General features: G+C 43.8%; 1 protein-coding gene across 3 annotated transcripts in view; it reads right to left on the bottom strand.

Moving 5' to 3' along the window:
- GRIA1 (glutamate ionotropic receptor AMPA type subunit 1) overlaps positions 1 to 27,047 on the bottom strand; it is a 342,504-nt gene that overhangs the window by 151,598 nt on the left and 163,859 nt on the right. The window lies entirely within an intron of this gene.

The following is a 27,047-nucleotide window of genomic DNA, read 5'->3' as shown; positions in this document are numbered from 1 at the left end:
TCATGTTAAATATAGATTTGTCAAAAAGCACAATCCATCTTACTGGGTGAAGTGTATATGAGGAGCACATAAACCCCATTAAAATATTATAATATGCTCTCTGCAGTATTTTTAGGATCTCCTCTTTCCTTGCTGAAATGAAATATTATCCAGTGGGATATATATCTCATGTTCCAGTCCATTCCCTGACATCACCTACTTGGTTTGCACCTTTCCTTGGGCCTCTAGGGCCCTTGTGGCCACTGTTTCTTGCTGGAACTTTAGAAGTGGAAGAGGAAAGGATGAGATGGGATGGAAGAAATGGGTGCAGGTAAGCATGATAGAATCTTTATACTCACAGAGGCCAGGATATTTTCCCTTCTCAAGTTATCTTCCTATTTTTGCCTTTTGCAAGTCTGTTTTTCCCCCTTGAACTGAATATATTATCCTCTAAGGCTAAGAGGGTACATTTTCCCACTTCTCCCTAAAAGAACATGGCTTGGAGGTAGCCTTCTGGACATACTGAAGTGGACCCTGACCCCAGACTTGTTCAGCATCTGATCTTCAATCTGACTCCTTATTTCAACTAAGCCTGAGCAGCAGCAGAGAAAGGGCCAGCGAGAGACTGAGACTAAAACTCTGTGGGCCCAGGACCTGTGGGGTGCTGCATAATTGGTTAAATGTTGAGAAATATAACTAGTTGTAGTGCATTTCCTTAAATCTGTCACAGTAAATATTCAATTAAAAAAGATAACCTGGTCTTGTAGAAAAAGTACTAAACTAGATGCCAGAAACCTAGAGGATTCTCTTTTTGGTTTTTATCACAACACAGAACTATGTGACCTTGGACCAACCCCAGGCTCTCCCTGGATCTCAGTCTCCCATCTGTAAATTGGTGGCTTCAGACTTCATAATAAATGTTCCTTCAGGCTCCTACAGTCTATGTTCTAGTCAAATTAGTTGAAAAATATTAACTGAACATACTTTGTTTATTTCCTAGTAAAATTTTAGCAAACTCCAGTGCAGTTTTTCAAACCTAGAAATCAGATAAATGTTCTGAGTTCTTAAATTTGATTGTAATAGAATCCTGGCACTAAATCCAGATGCATTCAGAGTCTTGAGTTGTATTTAAGATACAGTTTTTAATGTGATCAGTGAGTTAGTTACCTAGGAGAAAGAAATATTCCAGTATTCTTGCCTGGAGAATACCATGGAGAGAGGAGCCTGGTGGGACCTACAGTCCATGGGGTCGCAAAGAATCAGACACGACTGAGCGACTAACATTTTTCACTTTCAGAGAGTAGATGAGTGAAGGCCAGTCAGAAAGCAGGCTAGAGGTGGACCCTGTGTCATTAGATACAGTGAATCTGAGGAGAAATGGGAGCATTGGAAAGCAGCCTGGGGAACCTGCGATGTACTGGTTGGTCAGATTCCTAGGCTGATGGAGAATCCGAGTAGGCGGGACTGTGTGTGTATTCTCCATTTAAGACAGCAATGGTTTATATAGTGCCTCTGATACTAAGAATTAAGAGCTGATGTTTGAGCACTTATGAAGTACCAGACTCATGCCAAAGACATTCCCTGGCAATGACTTCTTTCATCCTGTGAGTTAGGTTACAAATTGGGAAGGGCAAGTCCAAGACCAGCATAAGACAAAACTGAGATCTGAACTCTATCAGTCAGACCACAAGGCTTGAACTCTTGACTACTGTGACATGACATCCCTTCCCTCCCTCCTATAATACTGGAAGGAGACAGTCATGGCATAGAGGACAGCTTCAGTTTCTAGAAAATCCTCTCCTGTAGTGCATTGCCTTCCCCTGATGCCAGATCAAGAGGCATTACTGCATTAGGATCTATTGATATTAAAACAAAATGAAACTGGGTGGTGCTCAATTCAGCCCCCTCTGGTCCCTGGGGATCATGCAGAGCATATATACACACATTTGTTCTCCTATTGGTCCATCCGCCCATGCGTCCACTTCTCAACATTTCACATCTACCACTCGTGAGACTCTATGTTAGGCAGTAGACATGCAGTGGTGAAATCAGCAAGGTCCAACCTCAAGGACCATTGCCTGGAAAATGGGAAAGACCCGGATCAAACTAGTCAGTTACACTTCATGTAAGTGCTGTGGAAGGGATGAGGTCAGGGTTCATGCAGGGGCACCCAACCTCAGACTTTGGGAACCTCAGAGAAGGCTTCTGAGAAGAAGTGCCAGCTTTGACCCTGAAAGATAATCGGAGATCAGCCAGAAGAAGGGGTGTGTGTGTGGGGCAAGGGTAGACTGCAGTTGCTTGTGCATAAAGGGTATCCCAGGTGGAAGGAAGAACAGCAGCAAAGACCTGGCGGAGAGAAAAGCCATCGCACGTTCAGGGAACCCCGCCAGAGTGTCAGATTCCGAGGTCCCTGCCGCCAAGAGCTTCTGCAGCAGAATGCGGCCAACAATCAGAGCGAGTAGAAACAAGGCCAGGAATTCCCTCTTGGGGAGGTAGGAGGGCAGGCCCTGGCGAGGGCAGGAAAACCCCCGCTCTGCAAGGCGCAGGCTGTCCAATTCCATCCTCACTCGGCTCAAACCTCTTTGATAATCACTTCTGGTTAAGGCACCATCCACTTAGTATCAATAAATCTCCCCGCCCTGGGCACTCTTCCTGACAGCTCTCTCTCAGGGAGGGATCTCCTGGTATTAGCAACTCCTTTTTTATTGTCACTTCATTTAAGGCCTCCCACACCGACATTTCTCCTTGGCTCCTGGCTGCGGTCCCTGGAAATGTGGCAGCCTCATTGTAAATGGTGGTTAATGAGGTGACAGGGTGGCTCCATTCAGGGGGAGGGAGATGGAAAGTGTGTGTGTGTGTGTGTGTGTGTGTGTGTGTGTGTGTGTGTGTGTGTGTATGGAGGGACTTTTCGACACTCATCGTGCTCCTTGAATAATCCTATCCTTACGGGTAGAAATGACATTCTTGATCTGACTCTAACCTTGTGACATCAAAGGTGCTTTATTTCTGTCTTTCAGACAATGAGAGTGCCCCTCCATCCCCTTACACTCTCTTACATCCAAGATCTGATGATCATATGTCACCTTAATAGATATAAATTGTCCTCATCTCCTTTAAATAGCAATTATTTAGGATTCTGAAACATGTCTAGGGCTTCTCTGTCACTTACTAGATAAAGCCTTATTGTTCATTTGTTAAGTCAACAAATATTTATTGAGCACCAGGAAACTGGGAAGCAGTGATGACACAAGACAGGTGTGTCTTCTGCCTTCTCAGAGCTTAGACAGGAGATCAGTGTTCTGTAAGTTTTAAATTAAGGGAAAGAAAGGATATTTTGAGAAAATAATAAGTATTAAACATATAACAAATTATTTTTACTATCATGATAGCCAGTGTTTACTGAGTACTTACTTCAGGGAGTCATGGTGCTAAGTACCTGTGCCAATATCCAGGAAGAGGGACCAGTTTATCCAAAGGCAATGAGGTGAAAGAGAGGAAGGGGCCTTAGAGAAAGTCCGGAAAATCCAGTACAACTGAGACAGGGATGTGGCAGAGTTGGAGGTGGTGGTGGGGGACCAAACTGCCAAGGGCCTTGCCAGGACTAGCAGTGTTAAGCCCCTGAGTCATGTGTCCATGTTGCGTATACTTTGACTTTGGGTTCCTCTCAGCTTCCTAGAGCCTCTCTCTTCACCTTGACCCTGGAACCCAACTGGGACCGGGCAACAGAGGGAGATGCAGAAGAGGAGGCCTCCTCCCCTGCTCAGACTTGCGTATTTATTATGAAACATGAGTATTAATTACCAGGCACTGAAAGTCAATGAGATGTGACATGGTATATGAGGCCAAGAATTGGTTACAGGCTGGGCTCACTGGTCCTGGAATTAGATTCACCTTGTGGGCTGACATATGAAACCAGGGGCAGGGGAAGGACAAATAGATGGAGAGATCATAGGTTCTATGGGAATGCTCTTCAGGAGCCTGACCTGGTTCTGGAAAAGTAAACACAGAGAAACAAATCTGGGACTAGGAACAAGCCCCTTTCCCTCTCTCAGCTTCATTTTCCCCATCTGGACAATGGAGTTTCTACTAAATCAGTGTTGTGTGCATGTGTGTGTGTGTGTGTGGAGTACCTCTAATAAAACATTTATGCTCCCTGAAGATGTGTAGTTCTACAGACAGGGATTTTCTCTTTCTTCTTTCCATCTTTCTTCTATCTAACTACTTGCCCACCCTTCCAACAAATGTTTACTGTGCACACAGTGTATGTCAGACAGTGGGGGTGCCAGGGGAATACAATACTGAGAACCTTCCATCATGGAGCTTAGGATCTAGAGAGGGGAGAGAGATGATGTACATGTGAGTAAGATCGTTAGGATCTGAGAAGTGTTAGGAAGGCAATGATATGAGATGATGGGAGTGTGATTGATGGGGCTACTTACATACAGGGTGAAGGAGACCCTCTCTGTGGTAGTAACCTTTGAGCTGAGAAAATGAATCATATGGAGGAGCTGGCCAGGCAGAGGGCCAGGGAAACAGTTTCAGGTGGAAGGAACAGGAAGTACAAAGGCTCGCAATAAGGTTCAGGAAAATATTGGTGAAATTGAGAAATAAAAAGAAGGCCAGGGTAGATGCAGTGCAGGCCAAAGGAGAAAAATAGTAGCAATGGAGGTGAAGGAGGACACATGTAACTTTCTGAGTAAACCTTAATGCTCCCCTAAGGCACCCAGTGCTTCATGTGTGGCTCGGGTACCTGCTGAGCTCTAGAATATCACCTTGTTCAGAGATAGTCTAGGTCTGATTTTAACTGAGCCCTCAGCTCTAACATCCTATAGATAAAAGCAATGGAGAAGAGACACAGTGGAGGGAAAGCTGGTTCTGATCCAGTGCAAAATGGGAAAAGGAAATCTGACTTAAGTGTAGGGGGCTACAAACATGGACCGGTGATTTCATGGGGTTTGAGACTTCTGCCGTTTCCCTCTACAAATTCTTTCCAATCTTTAAAGGTTCCGCTTAAATGCCACCTCTTCCATGAAGCTCTCATGCTTCCCTTTTCCTAACTGTAGTCTATAAAAGTCTCCATTCCTCTCTTAAATGTCCACAGAAATATATGCCTCATCAATTTTTATGCAGCCCGCATGCTTTATTAGTTTGAGTTCTTTGATTGCAAGGACAGAAATGAATGCATCCTAACTGAAGACAAAAGAAAGGAGGGGGGACCGCCAGCTCAAAGACTGAAACTTAGGCAGATGGAAATTGCATGAGATTGGGGAATCTAGGTGTGAGAATTTCATAGATGGTGTCTTCAGAATATCACCGTTGCTTCAGCCATTTGTGATCACTGCTCCACACGGCTCCAGACAGGCCTTTTTCAGAGTAGGAGTCATCCCTTGGTCAAGGGAAGGCAGAGAAACTAATTATCTTCCTAAGATTAGGTAACCATCTTACTAAGAAGGTATCAGCCAAAGGAAAATGAATGTGTTGTGGACAGAGAGAAGACAGATGTCAGGCATATCAAACCAACTGATGTCCACTACATTTCTATCTGCCAGTATTTTATAATACAAGTCGAAGTCTAAGACCATATTAGGAGCTCCATAAATGTCACAATCATCTAAACACCACGTCTGTCTGTTTCAGTCATTATTGCCTCTCTACTATGGGTTAGACACTATGCAACAGAGTGGTGAATAAGATAGATGGTGCCCTGCTTTCATAAAGCTCATTTGATTCTTTACAATCCTTAGAGGGCATCACACAATGACTACACAGTATTTCTGGTAAATGAGAGACTAAAGACTGATTGAATGAATGAATGCCTATCATTCACTTATACTACTTGGTACTCTTTTTGACAATTAACCTAATCTTGCTTCCATGGCATTTCTTACATTGGGTAGACTTTTCTTTGTATTATCAAATGACTTTTTGTATGTGTACATTTTTCACCCACAATTGAGGTGTAAGCTCCCTTGAAGGTAGAAGCCTCTCAACTCCTATGATTTTTCTCGGCATGTTCAATGTGATGTGTCCTGTATACAGTTGGATAGGGAATAACCATAAATGCTTGGTGATACTGCTTTGTTTCACAGTCTTCTAAATGAAGATGACCATCTAGCAACCATGAACTTGGGGAATATCCATTATACCCCCACCCTTGGTCCAAACTCCCCCTGCTTCAGCCCACTGAACTGTGTCACTTCCTGTTATCTTAGGCCAATAGAGAATGAGAGAACTTCTCCTAGGCTGGTGTCCAAAACTCAGCCACCCTTAATATATTCCACCTGCAGCAGTCAGTCTCCTTAACCAGTGCTCCCCAGGCAAGAAGATTTACATCCTATTATATGACTCAACCCTTAGGTTTTCTAAAGGATTCAAAACGAGGGCGTTTTTCACCCTTGTATAGCAAACCAGGTAACCATTTAGTATTATGGGCAGAAGAGCTTTCAGAGATAGTTCATATAATCACACACACACATTTGTGCTGTTCTCCTTGCCTCTAACTTAACCCAAGAACTGTTGTAGGATTGTTAGAGCTGAAAGGTACTTGGTCTTGAGGGCCTTTTAACCTAGAGAGAAGTCTCCTAAAAGATGTCTGTCTGCCTGACTCCACTTTGAAGTCTGTAGAATTTAAATGTGCTTGGAATATGTAAAACCTGATGTCAAGGTCACCACTAGCCACAGCTAGAACCTCCTGAAAATGGTGGCATCCTGGAGACTTCTCACTACCTATCTGTTCTGGGTGGCTGTCCCTACTTGGGGAAAATTACTGTTCTTCATCTTATTTATTATTATAGTTCTGTCCCCTATTGAGGGTTTACTATGCACCAAATCCTGGTCTAAGCACTATCATTTACTTCCCACAACAACCTTATAATTTTTTTTTTTTTGTCCTATTTCATGCATGAAGAAGCTGAAGCTCAAGGAGGTTAATTAATCTCTCACAAGTCATTCGTGTGATAAGTGACAGAGTTGAGATATGAATCCAGGTCGGTTCCCCTCCCCTGTGCCTTGAACCATATTAACTCTGGTCCCCAGAAAGTCTGTCATCACAAACCAGAGCTCTCATTTCCCTGATAATAGTACCAGGCAACACTGAACGCTTACTGTACGCCAGGGACTCTGCTACCTGCTTTCTACGAATTACTCATTTACTGCCATTTCACTAGTGTAGAGGGACTCAGTTCTTATTGCCATTTTATGGAGATAAAAAAACTGGGGCTAATTTACTTGCCCAAGGTCACATAGCCACCAAGTAGAAGATTCAGCCTCTTAAACACAGGAATTCTAGCTTCAGAGCCATTGCTCTGCTCCTCTATGCCGGGTGACAGCAACTTTTTCTGCAAAGGAACAGAGTATCTTAGGCTTGGTGGGCCCTGCAGTCTCTGCCGCAACTGTTCTATGAAGCTTGGTAGCACAGAAACAGCCAAGGACAATAGGTACATAAAATGAGTGTGAAACTTTATTAACCATGTAAACCTTTATTTACAAAAGCAGACATTATGCTAGATTTGGTCTGTGGCCAGCTCCTACTCTGTGGGCTTCTGCTACTGGACAGCAAGAAGGCTGAAATGTTGACATTTTGAGCAGAGGTAGTAAAAGTTCACAGTGCATTATATGAGCTTTAAATCTCTCTCATCCACTACCTGTTGAGACTACCCATTGGGACAGGTAAGGCAGGATTGATGACCCTCGAGCCCACATACAGATGAGGAACCAGGGACACAGGTGTGAACCCGTGTCTTCCTTTCCACATCTTGTGGTTCTTCTGCAGTGGCTCTGGCAAGGGAGACCTGGGTCTCGAGAGGCCAGGGGCTTTCAGAGGCTTCCTTCAAAGGGGACGCACGTCACTGTGGCTGCACCCTTCAAGGCCAAGGCTCAGGCACACAGAGGGGCTGAGGCAGAGCACTTGGTCCAGGGCTGGGGGAGGGGCTGGACAAGGTTGGGACTTGGATTTGAGGATGAGGTCAGGGCTCATTCTTGGGTCGAGTTCTGGGGCCAAGGTCAAGGCTGCAGACCAGCGCTAGGACATGTGCTCGCTCAGCCTCATTTGTGGGTAGGAGGTAGGGTTAACTCAAAAGTCCAGGTAGAGATTACATCTATCTAGCTCTGCTGCCGTGCAGCCTTGGGGAACTAGCACAGAAACCCACTAGAGCAGAAGGAATGGGAGTGAGACACTAGCCAAAGGGAAGGGGTTAGCGGAGAGATCAGCCTCATAGCGGCCTCTGCCTCTGGCCCCGTCACCCCCCGGTGCCACCTCCCCCCGCATCACAAAGCATCTCTGATGGTTCATGAATGAACAGTCCCTGCAAGGAACACCAGGTAAATCATTCCGGAAATGAAGCTAGACCCACCCTCCGACGATCTTGATTGTGTTCCCTGGGTGAGTGGGAAAAATATTTTCTCGCTTGCTATTCTTTTTCTATGAAAATCATGCATATAAATAGGTGTTCCTAAGCCAAGTGGCAAGCCTGCAATGCACTGCACACCACAAACTTGACTGGCACCTGCCCATCAAGGCAAACCTTCATGAAAATCTGCAGATGACTGCCTGAGGGTGCCCTATATCAGTGAAATTCATTTTTCTAGCGAGGGTATATCTACTGAGGAGGGGAAGGACAAAAATGAAGGAGGAATAAGGCTATAGAAACAAGAGGTTCCAGCTCTCAAAACTATATGACGCCACCAGGAATCAAATTCTACCTTGCCTGATATCTGAATCCACTCCTGACTCTGCCCCTGGCTGAATTCTTGAGCTGAACCCTAAGCAAGGGGAGAGGTGGATACAGAAGAAAAGCTCAACATTTTATTTCCTCTCCTGCTCGTCTAATCCAGGTCTCAGAAAAGCATACTGAGAATAGTGAATTTTAAACAAACCCTCAACCAGTAGAGTCCAACAAGGACGTGAAGGTCAATCAAGGATTTACCAATAAGGGCACTTTGAATTTTAAGCTCCCTGCCTACCTCTCCTTGGGCTTCCCAGGTGACTCAGTGATAAAGAATCTGCCTGCAATGCAGGAGATGCAGGTTCTATCCCTGATAGAGAAGTTCCCCAAGAGAAGGAAACGGCACCCACTCCTGTATTCTTGTCTGGGAAAGCTCATGGACAGAGGAGTCTGGTGAGCTACAGTCCATGGGGTTGCAGAGAGTCAGACACAAATTTAATGCTAAACAACAACTATCTCTCCTGCCACATCTCCTACCCAGGCCATGTCCCTTTTGTCTATCCACACACTGGTCTTTCTTTCACCTTTCAGGACAGTCCAAACTTTTTTTGCCCTGGGGCTTTAGCACATGCAGTTCTCCCCTAGAAAGTTCTTCCAAACCCTCTTCAAGTGGCTGAGTCTGTAGTCTTTAGGTCTCCACTTTAGGTTCTTTCTTCAGAGAGGCTTTCTCTGTGCTTTTGCCCTTTTATTCTCTACACCATTGCTGTGTTTATTTACATCATAGCTTATCTCTGTCTTTAATTATCCTCTTTAACGTTTTGTTTATTGGCGTCATTTCATTTCTCCCAGCACAGCAGAGATCATGATTATTTCATCTCCTGCTTTAGTCCTGGCATCTCGCAAGGTACTTGGCGCCGGGGACTCACCAAGACATTTGCTGAATGGAATGGATGAGTGAATGATCAAACAGACTGCCCATTCTCTATATTACCTTTAGCAAGTTAGTCCCCCTCTCTGGAGTTCATGTCCTCATTTGTTTAAAAAATGTGAGATTCATTTAGCTATAACACTCTTCCACCTCTAAAACTACACATTTTCTTATTTGTCATTTTCCAGATGGGAATGTTGAGGCATGAAAGCATGCTGTGCCCAGGGATGAGAACGCAGGTCTCCTAGACAATTTCCAACTGACACTCTTTAGCAAAAGCCCAGCCTCCTCCTCTGCAGAGATGCCTCCCCTCCAAAACCAACTCCCTGGTATTTAGTTCCCTTTGTTCCAAAATTTGAGTCCCTTCTCAAGGTTTCTCAGAACATGAAATAGTTTTGATGTCCATCCATGAAATAGGATGAAATGGCTCCTGCTAAGAAACAGTCCAGATTCCTTGATTTCTAAAAGAAATTCTGAGAATAATAGCAGTTCTTACCGACTAGGGGTGTTCTCTTTGTATGCTTCCCCCCCCCCCCCCGGCCCCTGCCCCGAATTAAGATCCAGGAGTGTGTGTGGGAGGGGAGAGGCTGAGATTCAAACTCATTCTGGGGAAAATAGTAAGTGAGGAAGGAGAGAGTAAAAGACACAGATACAATGCAGAACTGCTGACAGAATTTGGAGAAAACATACTCATGAAGCTACTGTACTAGATTGTTTTTTTTTTTTTTTTGCTTGGGTGTAATGCACCCACAGGGCTCCATGTGGGAGAGCCTCAGTGGCCCTGATCCACCCCCAGCCTCATTTCTTAACAGCCCACTGAATGCTGGAGACCACAATCACACGGCTAGGTCTTCATACCTCTGTAGACATTCCTTACAAACGCCCCTCTGCACCTGAAAAACTCCTACACTTCCTTCAAGACCCCAGTTAGATGTTGCCTCCAGTAGGAAGTCTTCCAACCTTTCCAGAAAAAAATGAGTTCCTCCTCTGAGCTTCTACTGTGCTTTCTTTCTTAGCACTTCTCTTGATATTCTGTAATTTCATGTCTGTCGCTTCATCAGACTGTGAACTTCTACAGGGTGGGGCTGGGTCTAATTTGTTTTTAAAGTCTCAGGGCCTAGCCCTGGTCTTGATAGAGTAGATGCTCAGTAACTGTTGAATATATTTGGGTTTTCTCACCTGTGAAGTGAAGGCAATAAAATCTGCCTTACCAGTTGTAAGATTATCCAAGTCCTTAGATTCACTATAAAGGGTAGTATACACATTGATGTAGTACATCATCTTATTCAAATTGCATAACTTAAATATAATAGAGACTGGAGAGGATATTATTATTCTCTTTATTCAGATCAGCTTCCAAGGGTTCAGAGTCTTGCTTTAAGTAGCACAGTCAATAAGTATCAAACTAGGAGAAGAAAACCAATTTACTTGACTTCTGGGTTCCCACCTCCCCCCAGATTGGATCATAAATACCTTTCAAAAATTAGCTGTAAGTTTGGCCATGCTGATTGATTGACAAGAGAAAACATGGATATACATCCTTCTAAAGATGCCACGAACGCATCTCCTATACCCCCGGCCCCCAGCGGCCTAGTGCTGCATCACTGTTCACCATGCATAGTCAGTTCTCGTACCTGTGGGTTCCATGTCCACGGACCAACCAACCATGGATTGAAAGTACTCACAAAAAAGAATTGGGAAAGCTGCAAAAAGCCAAATTTGAATTTTCTGTGTGCCGACAACTGTTTACATAGCACTTAACATTATAACTGTTTCACAGAGTTTACTTGCATCAGGTGTTATAAGTAACCTATAGATGCTTTAAAGTGTATGGGAGGATGCACATAGGTTATATGCAGAAACTGTGCCATTTTTACATAAGGACTTGAGCATCCAGGGATTCTGGTATCTGAGGAGGGTCTTGGAATCAATCCTCCACAGATACTGAGGGATAGCTGTATTTACTGCTTTCTTTATCACTTTCCTGCATCGCTGCCTCCATCTTGCTCTCTTTCTCTTTTCTCACCCTCCTCCATTCTTCACATAGCAGCCAGAATGTTCTTTTGAAAATGGAAATGGGGTCCTGACATAGTCCCCTTGAGCTTTGAGAGGGTCCTCAGCATGTGTTCAGTAATTTTTAAATATTTATTTATTTGACTGTGCTGGGTCTTAGTTGTGGCCTGTGGGATCTTTAGTTGCAGCATGTGAACTCTTAGTTGCAGCATATGGGATCTAGTTCCCCGAACAGAGATCAAACCTGGGCCCCCTGCACTGAGAGAGTGGAATCTTAGCCACTGGACCACCAGGGAAGTCCCTGTCAGTAATGTTTATATTGCCTTGCATGACCTGTCAGGGGCCGCCTTTTGACTGAACCCTGGTAATCTGAACAGTTTCATTCATCCTCTCCCTTTCTCTATCCACTGTTGCACCTTCTTCAGCATACTAAGGCTCCCTGCTAGGCTGTGCCTTCTACCTAGAACTCTTCTCTCCTACTTTTGTCTGGCTGGCTGCTTTGCATCTTTCAGTGACCGCCCTAAGTAGGTCATCCACTGTGCTCTGTCACCTCACTCAGCTGGCTCCCCTCACAGCACTTTACTCAAGTTGTAATTGCAGCAGAAATCCTTTCATCTGATACAATAAGGGGCTGCTATTAGATTATTTGGAAAAGATGGTTAAAATGGAGAATTACAAAAAACGATTCATCACGAGGATTTTCTTCTAACTTAAAACACTTAAGTGCACACGCATTTGTCAAACTTTTGATGTAGTGGGAACTTGAAGACATAACATAAATGTAAGCACAGAATTTTTGTTGTGTCCCCCCCGCCAATCTTGTATAGTTTCCTTGCCTACACCTAGCATTGTAATGTTTCTAGTGATTCATCTTTGAGCCTTTCAAAAGCATATAACTGACTTTCCAGAGAAGTAAATCAACTTTCTTTTTGCACGCAAATTTTACATAACTTCTAGTTACATGGCAAAAATTTAAGTAAAACACAGAAGTATAAATAGGTTTGGAAACAAATGGAATGGATTCCTAGTCTATCTTCAACAAAGCTAAAGTGAACAGAAATACAGGGACTGATCAGAGAAGAGGCTACTGTCCAGAAGGAGTGGGGTTTACAGAGATCATGGAGAATACAGGTCAATCCAGAGACATGGTTGAATAGAAGTTGGTCACGAGAGACTTCACTGCATCTGATGGATTGTTGGCTTGTTGATTATCTGTCCCTCTTTTAGGGTGTACGTTTGTGAGGGCAGGGCCTCTTTCCCTTTTTCTCGGCTTGTATACACAGCATATAGCATAGTCCTTGGCATTAAGTGGTACAGTCGGTGCCTAGTAAGTGAATAACCAAGTAGGTGGACTATTTCCCTTCTTAAGTGAAGAATTTTGTTTCTTCAGCTGTGAGAGGATAGGCATGTACTATACAAGCATGGTCATTTTCAGCTCCACATTCTGTTACCACTAACTATATCCAGTAATCATTTCTGTGTTTCAGATTCTGTTTTTCTCCATACTTTCTACACACAGGTTAGAGCATCATGCTAGTGACCTTCTTTGTACCCACACGCCTACTCACCACTACAGCCACGCCAGTACCTACTCTCCCACCTGGTTTATGTTGGTTTAGGATAACCCGCTCCCCTTGCTCCTCCCCTCAAAGCAAGTAAGGAGGTCGCATGACCAGTGTGGGCCTTGGTCCCACAGCTGCTGGCTTTGTTTCTTTGACGTGATAGGCAAGCCTGGGGCAGCTTTGAGTGTGGGTAGGATGGACCTCTTTCACCCTGAAGATTTGAGTGGAAAGCTTGGACTGCCTTATTTGAGGAATTTGGCAAAGCTTCTCCCCTCACCCCTTCATTGCCTTGTTGTTTGTTGTTTAGTTGCTAAGTTGTGTCTGACCCCTGGCGACCCCATGGGCTGTGGCCCACTGGACTTCTCTGTCAGTGGGATTCTCCAGGCAAGAATACTGGAGTGGGTTGCCATTTCTTTTTCTAGGGGATCTTCCTGATCCAGGGATTGAACCCATGTCTCCTGTGTCTCCTGCATTGGCAGGCGGATACTTTACCACTGAGCCACCTGGGAAGCCCCTTCATTGCCTTAGGTTAGTCTTTTCTTGTCTCCAGAGGGCTGGCATCCACAGAGCCAAGGTTAGGGGAGAGCCTCAGGAAAGAAGCTTTCAGGGATCCTTCAGCGCACAGAAGCCCACTGTGTGGTTTGGTGTGGCAACCACAGAGTAAGAAGCACTGGGTTTGTTTTCTTTCCTTCAGTTTATTCCTTTGCATCTCTCCCTCTCCTATCTAAGGAAAGACAGGAACTGATTGAGGATTTGGGGATTTTGGTTACCAGCATAATAACTGTCAACAAACGATGATGGTGATGATGGTGGTGATCTCTGATATTACTAATAGCTGCTGCATATATTGAGCCCTTTAATGCTAGGAACTAACTACACATTTTAAAGTAATAAACAGTTTAAAATCTGTGTGGCAATCCTATAAAGTATGCACTATTGTTATTATTTTATAAATGGACTGAGGCATAGGTAGGTAGAAGTCAGAGAACTGATAAAGGCAGAGCTAGCATTCAAACCTATGTCTGATCCTCCCAGGTGAGTTCTTATTATTAAGCTAAAGTACCTTGTAGTATATCTAACCATAATATTCACTAAATAATTAACATCATATAATTAATGTCATAATAAAACATCATATAAATAACATCATAAGCACATTATATGTGATTCAATACAATATTGTTGTATCATGTATTACATATGATACAATGCAACTGTATTGTATAATTATATTGTATTGTTGTATCATATGTAATACAACATACAGTCAGGGGGCCTACCTTTAAGAGGGATGTTCTTTTTTTAAAACTTATTTTAATTGGAGGATAATTGCTTCATGATGTTGTGTTGGTTTCTGCATTACAACAGCTTGAATCAGCTCTAAGTATACATGTAGCCCCTCCCTTTTGAGCCTCCCTCCCACCCCGCCCCATCCCACCCCTCTAGGTCCTCGCAGACCACCGAGCTGAGCTCCCCGTGCTCTACACCTGCTTCCTGCCCCTGTTTTATACACGATAGTGTTATTGTTTTGTATGTGTGTCAGCGGTACTCTCTCAATTCACCTGCCACCTCTCTTTCCCTTGCTGTGTCCACAAGGCTGTTCTTCCATCTGCATCTTGAGAGGAACGTTCTAATGTGAAGAGGAAGACAGACCCATGATCCATGAATAAAAACTGGACATGAGAAAATGAAATAAATTCCAAAGTAGAAGTATAGCATGTTCTGTATATTCAGAGGAAAGGGTGAATGCTTCTCGAGCGGGAGCCTGGGGCAGACACAGGATTCTACCTAGCCTTCTTGCCTGTGGAGCCCAGGCGCTGCTTTGAAATTTTCTGCAGCCTGGTCACCACCACCAAACAGCTGGGGCTGCCGTGTGAGATGAAAAGCCTTTATATCCTTGATCTCAGGGGAGTAGCAGGCAAGCGTTAAGGTCTCCTCATTTTTATCACTTCTCTGTGATGTTGGTCATCACAAATGTTTCCTGCCTCCCTTCTCACTTCTTTAATTCCAAAGCCATTTAAAGTGTTTTCGGTCTTCTTGCCTCTCTTCCTGTCAGCTGGTCTCCAGACTGTGAGGCCCCAAGTCAGTACGTGGTATGTAAGCGGCATCCAAGGATGCTTGTGGGAGTGGTGTGTGTGTGTCCAAATGGACCTCTAGGGGGCTTTACCCAAAGTCAGGAGGGAGGGCGAGGTGGATGAAGGGAGAGAAAGAAATGCATCTTTGACCTTATCAGAGCCCGGGTCTGCAGAGCAAAGGCGCAGAGGTCATGGGAAGTCATTCGGGGTGCACTGACCTGTGAGCTCCCACACTTGGGGTCTAGTGTGCAGACCCACCCCTGCCTGCCTCTCTGCAGGAACTTGACAAATGTCTTCCTCTCTCTGGCCTGCGTGGTGCTCCTTGGTAAAACAGAAGATTTGGCTCTAGTTCCCTGCAGTTCCAATGTCTTCTGTTGATTCTCAATAGCATGGTGATAAACAGGAGACAGAGCAAGCTTGGCTATGAACAAGACAGGACTTTACTCGAGAAGCTGACTGTGATAATGGCTCTTGTGCCTTTACTGCTGGATCTGAAAGTACCTCAAAGAGTGTACCCTCCAGTGTAGAACCTTACTGCATAAAGAAGTGAGAAAACTAGACCCAGTAATTTAGTCCATTGTACGGATAAGAACACCAAAACACAAATCAAAAAGGCAAAACTGTGATTCAGGAGTAGACAAAGGGGCTGGCAGTGCAAGGGTCTGGGGAGAGGGAAAATGCACACAGGATGAAGACAAGTGCCAAGGAATATGCAGGTGCATTTAGTTAATTCTGGAGGTTGTCTGAATATCCAGCAGTGGCTGAATAGTCACATGTTGTCCAGATGAGCTAGACAATGTTCAGTGCATCAGTAATCGTACTACAGTAAAAGCTATCATTTATTATTTGTTAGACACTTGCATTGCTAAACATTTGCCATAGTTAATTTCTGTATTCCCCACCACAATCCCATGAAAAAGATACTAGTATCTCCTATTACAGATGTTGATACCAAGATTTAAGGTCACACAGACACGGCAGATCTGGAAGTCAAAATCAGATCATTCTTAACCTCGACTCTGATGTTTATAGCCATTCTGCCTTCAGAAAAGCAAACATAGAGAAACTGACTTTTTCTTTATACTGACGTCCCCGAGATGAAGGGAATTTCATCTCAGCCCTTTCCCACTCATTTCAGTTCTTCAAGATTCCACTGAAACACCACTGTTTCTGTGTGAACCCCAGTCAGAATCCACCCATCCCTCTCTGAGCTCTCGGAGCTCTCAGCTTGTGCTCTCATTAGAGCTCGTAGCACTTTCTGCCTTGTGTTGGAGTTAACTGTGGAGTGGATCCTCCCTCCACTCTACACCCAAAGCAAGTTGTTTAGACTTTCATATGGCACTTAGCGTCTGGCGTTAATGCCAGCCAAGCCTGGATTTGTCTCCTGTCTCACACAAGGAGCACAGGGGCTCTGTCTTAGGAATGGTTCTCTGGGCTTGGCACTTAATAGGGCTTTGGGAACAGATGCTTTCTAAGTGAGGCTGGTCCATGCCGCGGTTCCTTCATTCTGTCTAATCTATGAGCTGTGACTCCCCCTCCACTGACACCCACACATTCTGGTGTTACTTTTCCATGCACCCTCAGTCAGGGTCACTGAACAGTGTCGGGCAGAGATCAGGGACTCCTGTGTGGAGTATCTCTCAGATCACTAAGAAGGTGGGTAATTGAACTTTCCTCATGCGACTTTTCTCCCTCTGATTTTCTCTCTTCCAATGGAGGCCTGTCCACTCTTGTATCATCAGAATTCACATTAGGGAAAGGACTGCGTGTCCTGTTCTCTCACTCTGGGGTTAGTGACTTCCTTCTTCCTGAGGAAGAAAAGCTCTGATCCATATGAGAAAATCTTTAGAAATCATTTTTCAAAGGCAAGTGCCCTCCAGGGCCACCTGGGACACTTAAGGTTCATACCCTTATGTTCAGTCCTGGCTGGATATCTAGGTCGCTAAGAGCACAAGGTTTGCCATGGACAGACTGGACTCAGTTCCCCACTCTGTCTCTTGGGCAAGTTAATTATTAACTCTGAAACCTTTGCTTCCTCATCTGTGTTACAGAAATAATGATGATACCCACCCAATGGGGTTGCTCTGAGAGTTAAATGCATTGAAAATGTATTGCTAGCACAGTTCCTGTCTACCACTATGTCTGTTGCTACAGTTGCTGTTGTCACGTTATTATTGTTGTTGCTTTGTAAATGGCAGCATCTGGTAGCTGAGAGAGATAAGAGCAAGAAGCAGTTGAAAATGTGACCTCTGCAGTTAGTAGGAGATGCAAAATTACATGTAGCTTCTAGTTGGGAGCCTAAGAATAGCTTTAGTTAAGTTTCTGCTCAAAATAACCTGCATGTTCTGGGCTTTCAGACTCGAAGATGCTTTAAGGAGCACCTATATCAGTTGTGCCATTTTACAGAAAACAAAAGCTCAGAGAGGGGAAATGAGGTTTCTAGGGTCGTGCATGCGTGCTCAGGTGTGTCCAACTCTTTGCGACCGCATGAACTGTAGCCCACCAGGCTTTTCTGTCCATGGGAGTCTCCAGGCAAGAATACTGGAGTGGGCTGCTATTTCCTCCTCCAGTTTCTAGGGGGCAATCAGTCAAAAATCAGTCATGCTAGGGCTCAAACTCAGATCTTCTGGTGCCAGTCCAGTGTATTTTCCCACGGAGTATCTCTTGAACTGGTGCCCTTTTCTTAGTGTATCCCTTCAGCTTTACCACCAGCTCCTATGGTAACCCGGATACCATCTGAAGATGCTGCCTTGGCCAGTATTGAGAAGATGTTGGTAACACATCTCACTACACAGACATTCCTGAGATGAGTCTATTTCTTTATGCTGGGTTTGTCCCTTAGTGTCACGTCTACATGGGCTAATTCTGCTGAAACTAATGTTCCAATGCCTATATTAGTTTTGTGGGTTAAGGGTCTAGTCCTTTCATTCAAATGTTGTGGCTGAACTCAAATGCTGATGAGAACTGTGTTGGCATTCTGGGCATGAGCTTCAACAGTACAAAACATGAGGAAAATGGACTACATTTGTCATTCTCTACTTTAGAGAGCACAGTCAAGGCCTAGCATAGATAGCAGAGATGAGATGAAGTAAAGCTTTGAGTGGAAACTACCCAAGGTGTAACCCTGAGGAAGAGACCCCAGGCCTGACCCATCAGGTAGCCCTTACTCATGGCACTCTCTGGATGACCACTCTGCTCTAAACACATGCCTAAATATATGTACATTGCACTTTACCACCTTCAGACTTCTCTTCATGTTGCTCCTTCTGCTTTCTTCTATTATTTAAAAATATATAGAATTTGTTGTAAATAATACAGGGAACTCAACCTGGTGCTCTGTGACAACCTAGAGGGGTGGGATGGGGTGGGAGATGGGAGGGAGTTTCAAGAGGGTGGGGGCTTCTGTGTACCAATGGCTGACTCATGTTGATATATGGCAGAAAGCAGCACACTATTGTAAAGCAATTATCCTCCAGTTAAAAATAAATAAATTCAAAAGAAGTATATAGGGATTTCCCTGGTAGTCCAGTGGTTAAGACTTCACCTTCCAATGCAAGGGATGCAGATTCAATCCCTGGTTGGGGAGCTAAAATCCCACATATCTTGTGGCCAAAACACAAAACAGAGACAATATTGCAACAAATTGAATAAAGACTTTAAAAACAGTCCACATCAAAAAAGCCTTTACAAACAGAAAAATAGATAGAACTTTGTATCATTTAAATCATATTTACATCCACCATTTTACTGAATTGTCATGACAATCCAGTGAGGCCAGTACTTAGCACTGCTATTTCACAGGTAAGAAATTGGGATAGCAGAGGCATGGAAGGACTTGCCCACGGCCCCAGAGCTCATCCCTGAAGTCAGATCTTCATTCTCCAGTTTCCAGAGTCAGTGGTTTTCCACGTGTCACAATCAGTAGAGCCACCAGATTGACAATGGGAGCTTGTCCACCAGATTGCCTGTGTTTGAATCCTGACACATACCCCTTTCTTTGTGGCCTGTTACTTAAGCAGTGTATGCCTCAGTTTCTTCATGTGCAGAGCGGGAATAATAATCACAGTCTCAATATCAAAAGACTGAGGAGAATAAAGGGTTATTGTGTGCAGAGCACTCAGAACCGTGGCTGGCACAAAAGATCTGCTCAGTAAATGTTGCTATAGAAACTAAGTTGTGTCCTGTCTGAATTCCCTCCCTGACAAGGCTCATCTGAAATGCCGTGAAGTGTGAGTCTGACTTTTTGTAAATAGATGCAATTTCTGCCTCTTTTAGACCCTGTAATCTTTTGTACTTTGCTCATAGCACACAGTATGTTCTGCTGTGCACCAGAGATAACTGTAAATTTGTTTTTCTCTCCCACTTGCCCCTCGCCTGTGAGTGCTGTGGTTCAGAGAGAGAGAGAGAGAGAGATCTGATAGAAGCATATCCCCTGTGATGCCTAGTGTGATGCTTCATGCCAGAGAGGAAGAAAGTTGGCAAATTCTGGTTACACCAATTTCAGTTGAACCCAGAATTCCAGTTCCCTTGAAGATCTAGAATGTTAGGGTGGAAAGTCTCCTTAGAGATGAGTGTTAGTCGTTCAGTCATGTCCAACTCTTTGCAACACCATGGGCTGTAGCCCCCAGGCTCCTCTGTCCATAGGATTCTTCAGGCAGGAATACTGGAGTGGGTTGCCATGCCCTCCTCCGGGGGATCTTCCTGACTCAGGGATCAAACCTGAGTGTCCCACATTGCAGGCCGATTGTTTACTGTCTGAGACACCAGGGAAGCCCAGTCCTGCACTAACAGCAGATCACTGGGCTACAGGGAGGAGGAAGATACTTGTCCAAAGTCATATAAGATCACAGTTGCAGAAGGAGATATAGAAACCGGATCTTGTTACTACCCTCAGCACTGGGCTCAACCCAAAGCACTACGCTGTCTCTCTCCATGGAATGAAGGAGAAAAGATCCATGGACCTGAGTTAAAGAGAGGAGGCTGGACAATGACAGCACATAGCTAAGCTTCAGCACCAGAGCTGCTCAGTGGGGAGGGATGTATTTGGGATACATATTACAAAACCTACCAGGGGTGAAGGGCGTGAATCACCCACACAGCCAATAAGGCAGTTTCTCTGAACTGACTTGGTATTTCGCTGCTCTGTGAATGGATCAGGAGCCCTGCAAAAGAGAAGCTTCAGGGCTCAGTGTATTCAATATGAACCTTCAGATGGTTCTCTTCCTCTTTCAGAACATGTAATCTAAACTAAAGACCCCCAGCCTTGGTCTCCAGGGCACCTTCTTCGTGTTGGGATTTGTACCTTAGAAGATGCTACAATAGAAAGATACACAGTCTCTGCATATTGAGTCCATTTCTTATGGTTCTCCAGGTGATTATCTAAAGGTGAAGTCCTTATCAGCCTGTACCCCAGAGCCTGTTTTCCACAGATGGCTGTCATGTTTTCTTTTTCTCCTTGTTGAGGTTTCAGATAATGTTTAAAATGTAAAGTGAATCAGAGATAATTCTGCACTGGTCAGCAGAACTTGGGCAGAGAAATGTTTTGATTCCTGGTACTGTCAAATCTCTTCTCCCAATGTGAGATAAGGTAAACAAATCTTAAGGTGATAAGCTCCCCTATCATCTCTGGTGTAAATGCTTTGGGGGAGGACCAGTGGGAAGCCAGTTCCTGATAACTGCAGGTGGGGGTTAGGGGAGCTCTATCAGAAGGCAGAGCCCTGAGGTAGCGGACCACTGAGGCTTACACCCTAGTTGTTCAGATGACGAAACCCAAGGCTGCCCATAACTGCAAAGTGAGCCTCTGATAATGGGGGCGGGGGTGCACGTGGGTTGTCCAAGTCATGATTACTGAGAGATGAATGTTCACTACACCTGGGGAGAAATGCCCAGGTGGCCAACAGCTCTGACCTGCGATTTTGGGGGAGGTCATCTTCTTTTGATCTCTATGTCCAGGGCACAAGTTCCTTCAAAAAATTGTTGATTTCAAGGATAAAAAGTGTTTTTATAACAGTTCAGTGTGAAGTTGAGACAGGGAGAAGTGAAAAAGAAGTTTTGCAAAGGAAATTCATCCAGAAGTCATTTCCCATGACTCGCTGACTTGATGGTACCCATCAGATTTCCTCTGATTATCAGAACCAATTGCTGTTGTTGTGTTGTTACTGTTGTTTCAATCCATACATTGGTTTAACAAATATATTGTGAAAATAGTATTTGATTACCCTTCAAAGAGCTCACCTACCATCCTCCCAACACCATAAACCATGTGTGAAACAAATTGGCACTAACTTAGTACCATCTTTGCCTTAAAGAGCCACTCTCTCAGTCCCTTTGTCTGATAGTAACTTCTAAACTACTGCGCAGTTGAGCCATTAGGTATGGTGAATGCATACTTTTTGGGTGGCGTTTCTAAATTTAAGTTTCCCCTAGGCACGAGAGTGCTAACTTGACACATTACTTGCGAACAGTGACATTTTCTATCATATCAACATCTGCCATGTTGATGGAAATAACAGAAGTAAAAAATGAAAGTGAATTGTCCTACACACTTTGAAGCTTAGGTTCATAAGATTGTTCTTTATTGTTGTTTGTTACACTTAATCAGCAGCTTCACTTTTTTGAAGAAAACTTCATTCCCTTTCTCAATGAATGCTTCATCAGCTTATAACATCCTCCTGTCACTGACTACCTCCTAGTAACATATAATAGGTGCCCACTGATGCCACAGAGCTGTAAGTTCCTTAAAGTCAAAGACAATCTTCCATGAATATGAAACAGCTCTGCAGGTCTGTCCCTCTTTGTACAAAGTCCTGGAGGCAGTACTCTGCAGTGCAGGGTCAGCAAATGCATGCATGACACATATACTCCCCTATTCTGTACCCGAGGCAGACATCACTAATTGATTGTGGCATCCTTTCCTGCTGAGCCCAGTCCAGGTCTCAGAGTCCTCATCACCAGCCTTCCTGAAAGCCATTATCAATTTATCAGGATTGACAGGCTTGATAAAACCTATTTTCCAGCCTAACTGTAATGGTTAAAAGCAAGAACTCTGGAATTGGACTGACCTGAATTCAAACCCCAACACTACCACTTGCTTGCAGGTTGTGTGGCCTAGAGTACAGTTGTCCGAGTGCCCTAAATCTCAGTTTTCTCCACTTTAAAATGACCAGTTCCTCTCATCCTTCGGAAACCTAAATTTAGGCATTTCCTTCTCTGAGAAACCTTTGTTTGCATAAGACAGAGTGTAGCTGCCTCACTTAGACCTCTGAAAACACCCTGAACTTGCACTTCAAGATTTATTTTTATTAATTTTTGACTGTTCTAGGTCTTCACTGCTGCGTGGGCTTTCTCTAGTTTCAGAGCACGGGCTACTGTCTAGTTGCAGTGTGCAGACTTCTCATTGCGGTGGCTTCTCGTTGCGGAGCGCCAGCTCTAGGCACATGGGCTTCAGAAGTTGCAGCACATGGGCTCAGCAGTTGCGGTTCCTGGGCCCTAGAGTACTGGTTCGGTAGTTGTGGCACATGGGCTTAGCTGCTCCACAGTATATGTGATCTTCCCGGACCAGGGGTCAAACCTGTGTTTCCTGTGTTAGTAGGCAGATTCTTTATCACTCGACCACCAGGGGAGCCCTGAACATGCGCCTGCCATGTTTGCTGCCCTGGTGTCCTCCAGCCCAACCTGGCCTATACTGCCCTTTAGTGAACTGTGCTAGATCCTCTTCCGGGTTACTGGAGCTCTGACATTCTCTTTCGAGTTCCCATAACCAACACAGTAGCCCAGGAGGTCTGTCCTGGGATAATCACTTATGACAGTGGTTCTTAAACTTGAGCTTATAGTATATCAGAATTCCCTGGAGAGCTTGTTAAAATGCAGACTGCACAGCCCACCCCTAGCATTTCTGATTCAGTAGGTTAAGGGTGGGGCTTGAGAATTTGCATTTTTAACTTGTTCCTGAGTAATGCTCCTGCTGCTGGCTCTGGACCATTCTTTAAGAACCACTGCTTCATGGAATAAAGGAGATTTAAAAAAAAGATGAAATACTGTTGTCTAGGGAAGAAAACTTAAGTTCTATTTATCAGCTCCCAGATTGGTGGTGATCTCCATCTGAACCCTGCAAGCTGTATTCGCAACTAATTCTCATTAAAGTCAAGGAAATTTACATATAAGTATCAGATGTAGGACCTTGCTGAGGGATGAAAAAGCATGGCTTCTAAACTTTGCTGATGAAGCTCACCATCTTCCCTCTTTCTTAGTTGACAACTAGTGAAATGACATGATACTTTAATATCTCGCAGTTAATGTCATACTTTTGCAGGAAACTTTATATTTTCCGGAGTGTACTCATCCATATCATCACATTTGGTTTTATAATAACTGTTTACAAGAGGAGAGATAGGGAATTAACATCTCTTTGAGTGATAAGGCAGAGTAAGCCAGGATCCAGAGTCCTCGATTCTTTGCCAGGTCTGTTTCCATGACATCGCATAATCTTTGGTTCAAGTGTAAGTTCTGTCTTTGAACTCCCTTCATGTACCAAACCTTAATTTATTTCAGTTTGTTACAGATGCTTTGAGCTAGAAGATATCACAAGATCTACTGATCAGAAGGTTCTAAAGCATTTGGAGATATGAATTCCATTGAGACCTCAGGAAAGCTTTGGACTCTTTTCTAAAACATTACTGATATATAAATATATGATACAGTTTACATATAGTTTCAGGTTGTACAAGGACCTTTTAAAGTCGAGGGCCACCATATTTCATGACTGTCAGAGGCACTGTTCCTAGAGAATTAAATGTGGTACTGTAATGTCTATCCACATACCGTGGAAGATGAACAGAGGCCATATAGTCACTGTTTTGGTCAGTTGGCTGGTGGTTTTATGTGACTTTTAACAGATGAGTAAGCTGAGTGGTTGTTTTTCAGGTACCGCAGTCAAATAAAGGCAGAACTAGAATGAAAACTAGGATTTCAGAAGATGATGAGGTACTGTGGAAGAGGACAGGTTTCAGAGTCAGGGAAGATTTCAATTTCAGCTTATATTGGGTTTGCCAAAAAGGTCACTTGGGTTTTTCTGTAAGCTCCCTGAGTGAACTTTTTGGCCAATCCATTATTATTTAGAAGCTGTAAGACTTTACTTACCTTCTTCAAGGTTTCACATCCCCATTTTACAAATAGGAATCAGAAAATCAAACAATGTTTAAAAACTGTATTCTGATAGGGTGTGTGCATACTGTCACTTCAGTCATATCTGATTCTTTTGGACCCCATGCACTGTAGCCCACCAGGCTTCTTTGTTTTGGGGATTCTCCAGGCAAGAATACTGGAGTGGGTTGCCGTGCCCTCCTCCAGGGGATCTTCCTGATCTGGGGATTGAACCTGTGTCTCCTGCATTGCAGGTGGATTCTTTACCACTGAGCCACCAGGGAATCAGCCCCATTCTGATAGGGTGCCTTTAGCATAAGGGTTAAATGAAACAAAATGTGTCAAATGCTAACATATGTTGTGGCACTCAGTAAGCATGAATTCCCCAAGGCTGTTTTCTCAGTTTAAGTTCAAGTGTAACAATTGCATAAACTTTCTTTCAGGACAGGTAGATACTACCTCAGGTTGACCAGAGGCTGTATATCCTCAGGTCATCTGGGTCATATAAACCTGTGTATGATGTCATTACTTATGACTGTGCTCAGGTGACCTGAGGTTCTTCTGCATCCTTGTACCATTGACCCGTGTAGAATCTCAAGGATGTTTGTCCCCCGTCTAACCATGGATGCAAAATGAGAAAAGAAAAAGTCTCAACAAAGGGGAAAAAAGCCCAGACTACTGTAGCGTCTATCTCTTCTAACGTTTGTCAGTGCTTATTTCAGCACGTGCAAGCAACGGCATTATACTTCCTAATCTACAGAGGGTAATGATTTTCATGCTAATTTTTAATTCTGTATTTGCATCTAATTCACATTTAAAATTCAGCAGAATTTATAGGTCACTTCACTGCATACTTTTTCTTGTGTTTTACACATTGGAAAACAGGATCCTTGTTTTAGCTTATTATTAAACCCTAGAATGTCAGAAAAGACAGAACCTACAGAGCCTTTATCTAACTTCCTTATATGACAGGCAAGGGGTGGAGGCTGTGGGGCAGGGGAATGTTGTCCTCAAGTCACACAGTGATGGTGTCAGCTGCAGAATCTACACTTGAGTTTATGTTTCCTGAATCCAGATTCTTCATTCCACCATGGTTTTCCTGACCTGCCTCAGATGTTAAGATGCTTGAAAGGCCAAGTAATTGTATAACATTTTCCTACTCCTAATTTCCTCCTACTCTTGCTTCTTTTTTCCTAAAAGAAATTTGATGGGCATTGGGATAAAAACACACATTCCTTTTTCCATTTTAAATAGGTGGGTGGTCCTAGTTTTTCCTTTTGCTTTTATAAGGCTCCCATTACACTCACTCTGCCTCCAACCTTCCATTATGTATGGGCAGCAGTTCGTTTTACTCTCCAGTACTATGGGCTCTGTCACTGCCTGATCACCTCCCCTGTCTCTCAATAAACACAGAGCCCATCTTCTTGGACATCTTGAAGTTCCTCTGTAGAGAAGCTTATTCCCCAGGGAAAATGCCCTAATCAGCCTTTAGAAATGACTAGTATCTTTAGATTCTTCAACTCTAAATGACCGGTGTGATAGAATAAAATAACCAAAGTGTTACAATGACTGGAGTACGAGGCTGAGTTTTGGGGTTCCCAATCTATCCCAAGATATCACTCTCATTTTGGCTAATGACCTGAAGGTACCACGGCCCTAACTCCATGGAATCATGGGGGAAATAAGCTACTTTAATGAGACACTTCCTTTTATTAAACGGTTAAGAGGGAAAATGGTTTAAGCCAAACTGCTTTTCTGACCATAGTCCTTTCAAGCTATTAAGACCTGCCCTTAGCCTGAGTGAGGTCATAGCTGTGTGTTATCTAAGTCTGCACAGAGACAGCTGCTTGAACTTTATGAGGTTATTATTCTGAAATGCCTCCATAATTAGCATCGTCAGGAAATGGCATCTTTGAGAACGTAGTAAACAGATCTATCTTGTAAGTAGCTAAATAATTTCATATATTTTGAAAACCTCTTAATAGGTTCTATGCATGTCCCAACTTTCATAGAAAGAGCCAATTGAAGGATCACTGATACCAGCACACCCACTCTCCCCTAATCCTAGTCATAAGGACCAAGTCACATCTTTTCACATTTCTGTTTGGGCAGCCTTAGGAAAAGACTAGGTGGTTAGACATAGAGCCGAAACTGGTATCACTCTTCTAGACGAAAAGATGTCTAATGACTCACCACTCTTCTCCAGAAAGAATGAGAGGCAGCATCCCACATTCCCAGGGGATCATTTCCTGAGAACAAAATGGTAGTCATGGTACAGAGCCTCACCTGTATATTTAGTGGAAAGGACACACACCTTCGGCTCATATGTTGGGCTCTTCACTTTGATATTTAGCTCTTTAAAACAAGAATGCAGCATGGTTTCACCAGCTCTCTAATTTTCTGAGCATTTGATTCCTTGGTTCAGAGGAGTCACTCTCTCTCGGCATGAAATATCTATAGCCCTTTTTGCCAACGCCTTGAGTCGTCTTTATACCTGAGGGCAGGACATTTCTTCATGTCTCTGTACTTTTCCTCAGAAGTGCACTTCTGCATAAAATGCCTACTCTCCCAATTTTACCTAATAATAATGCTGGGAGACAAGTAGCAACAGCAGCAGCAGTGACCATGACAAACATTTGAGTGCTTACAAAGGACAGAACACTCAGCTGAGTTCCTAATGTATTGC

This window comes from Dama dama, chromosome 9 (assembly GCF_033118175.1).
Source record: "Dama dama isolate Ldn47 chromosome 9, ASM3311817v1, whole genome shotgun sequence".
Lineage (NCBI taxonomy): Eukaryota > Metazoa > Chordata > Mammalia > Artiodactyla > Cervidae > Dama > Dama dama.
This window is presented reverse-complemented; position numbering and strand designations above follow the sequence as displayed.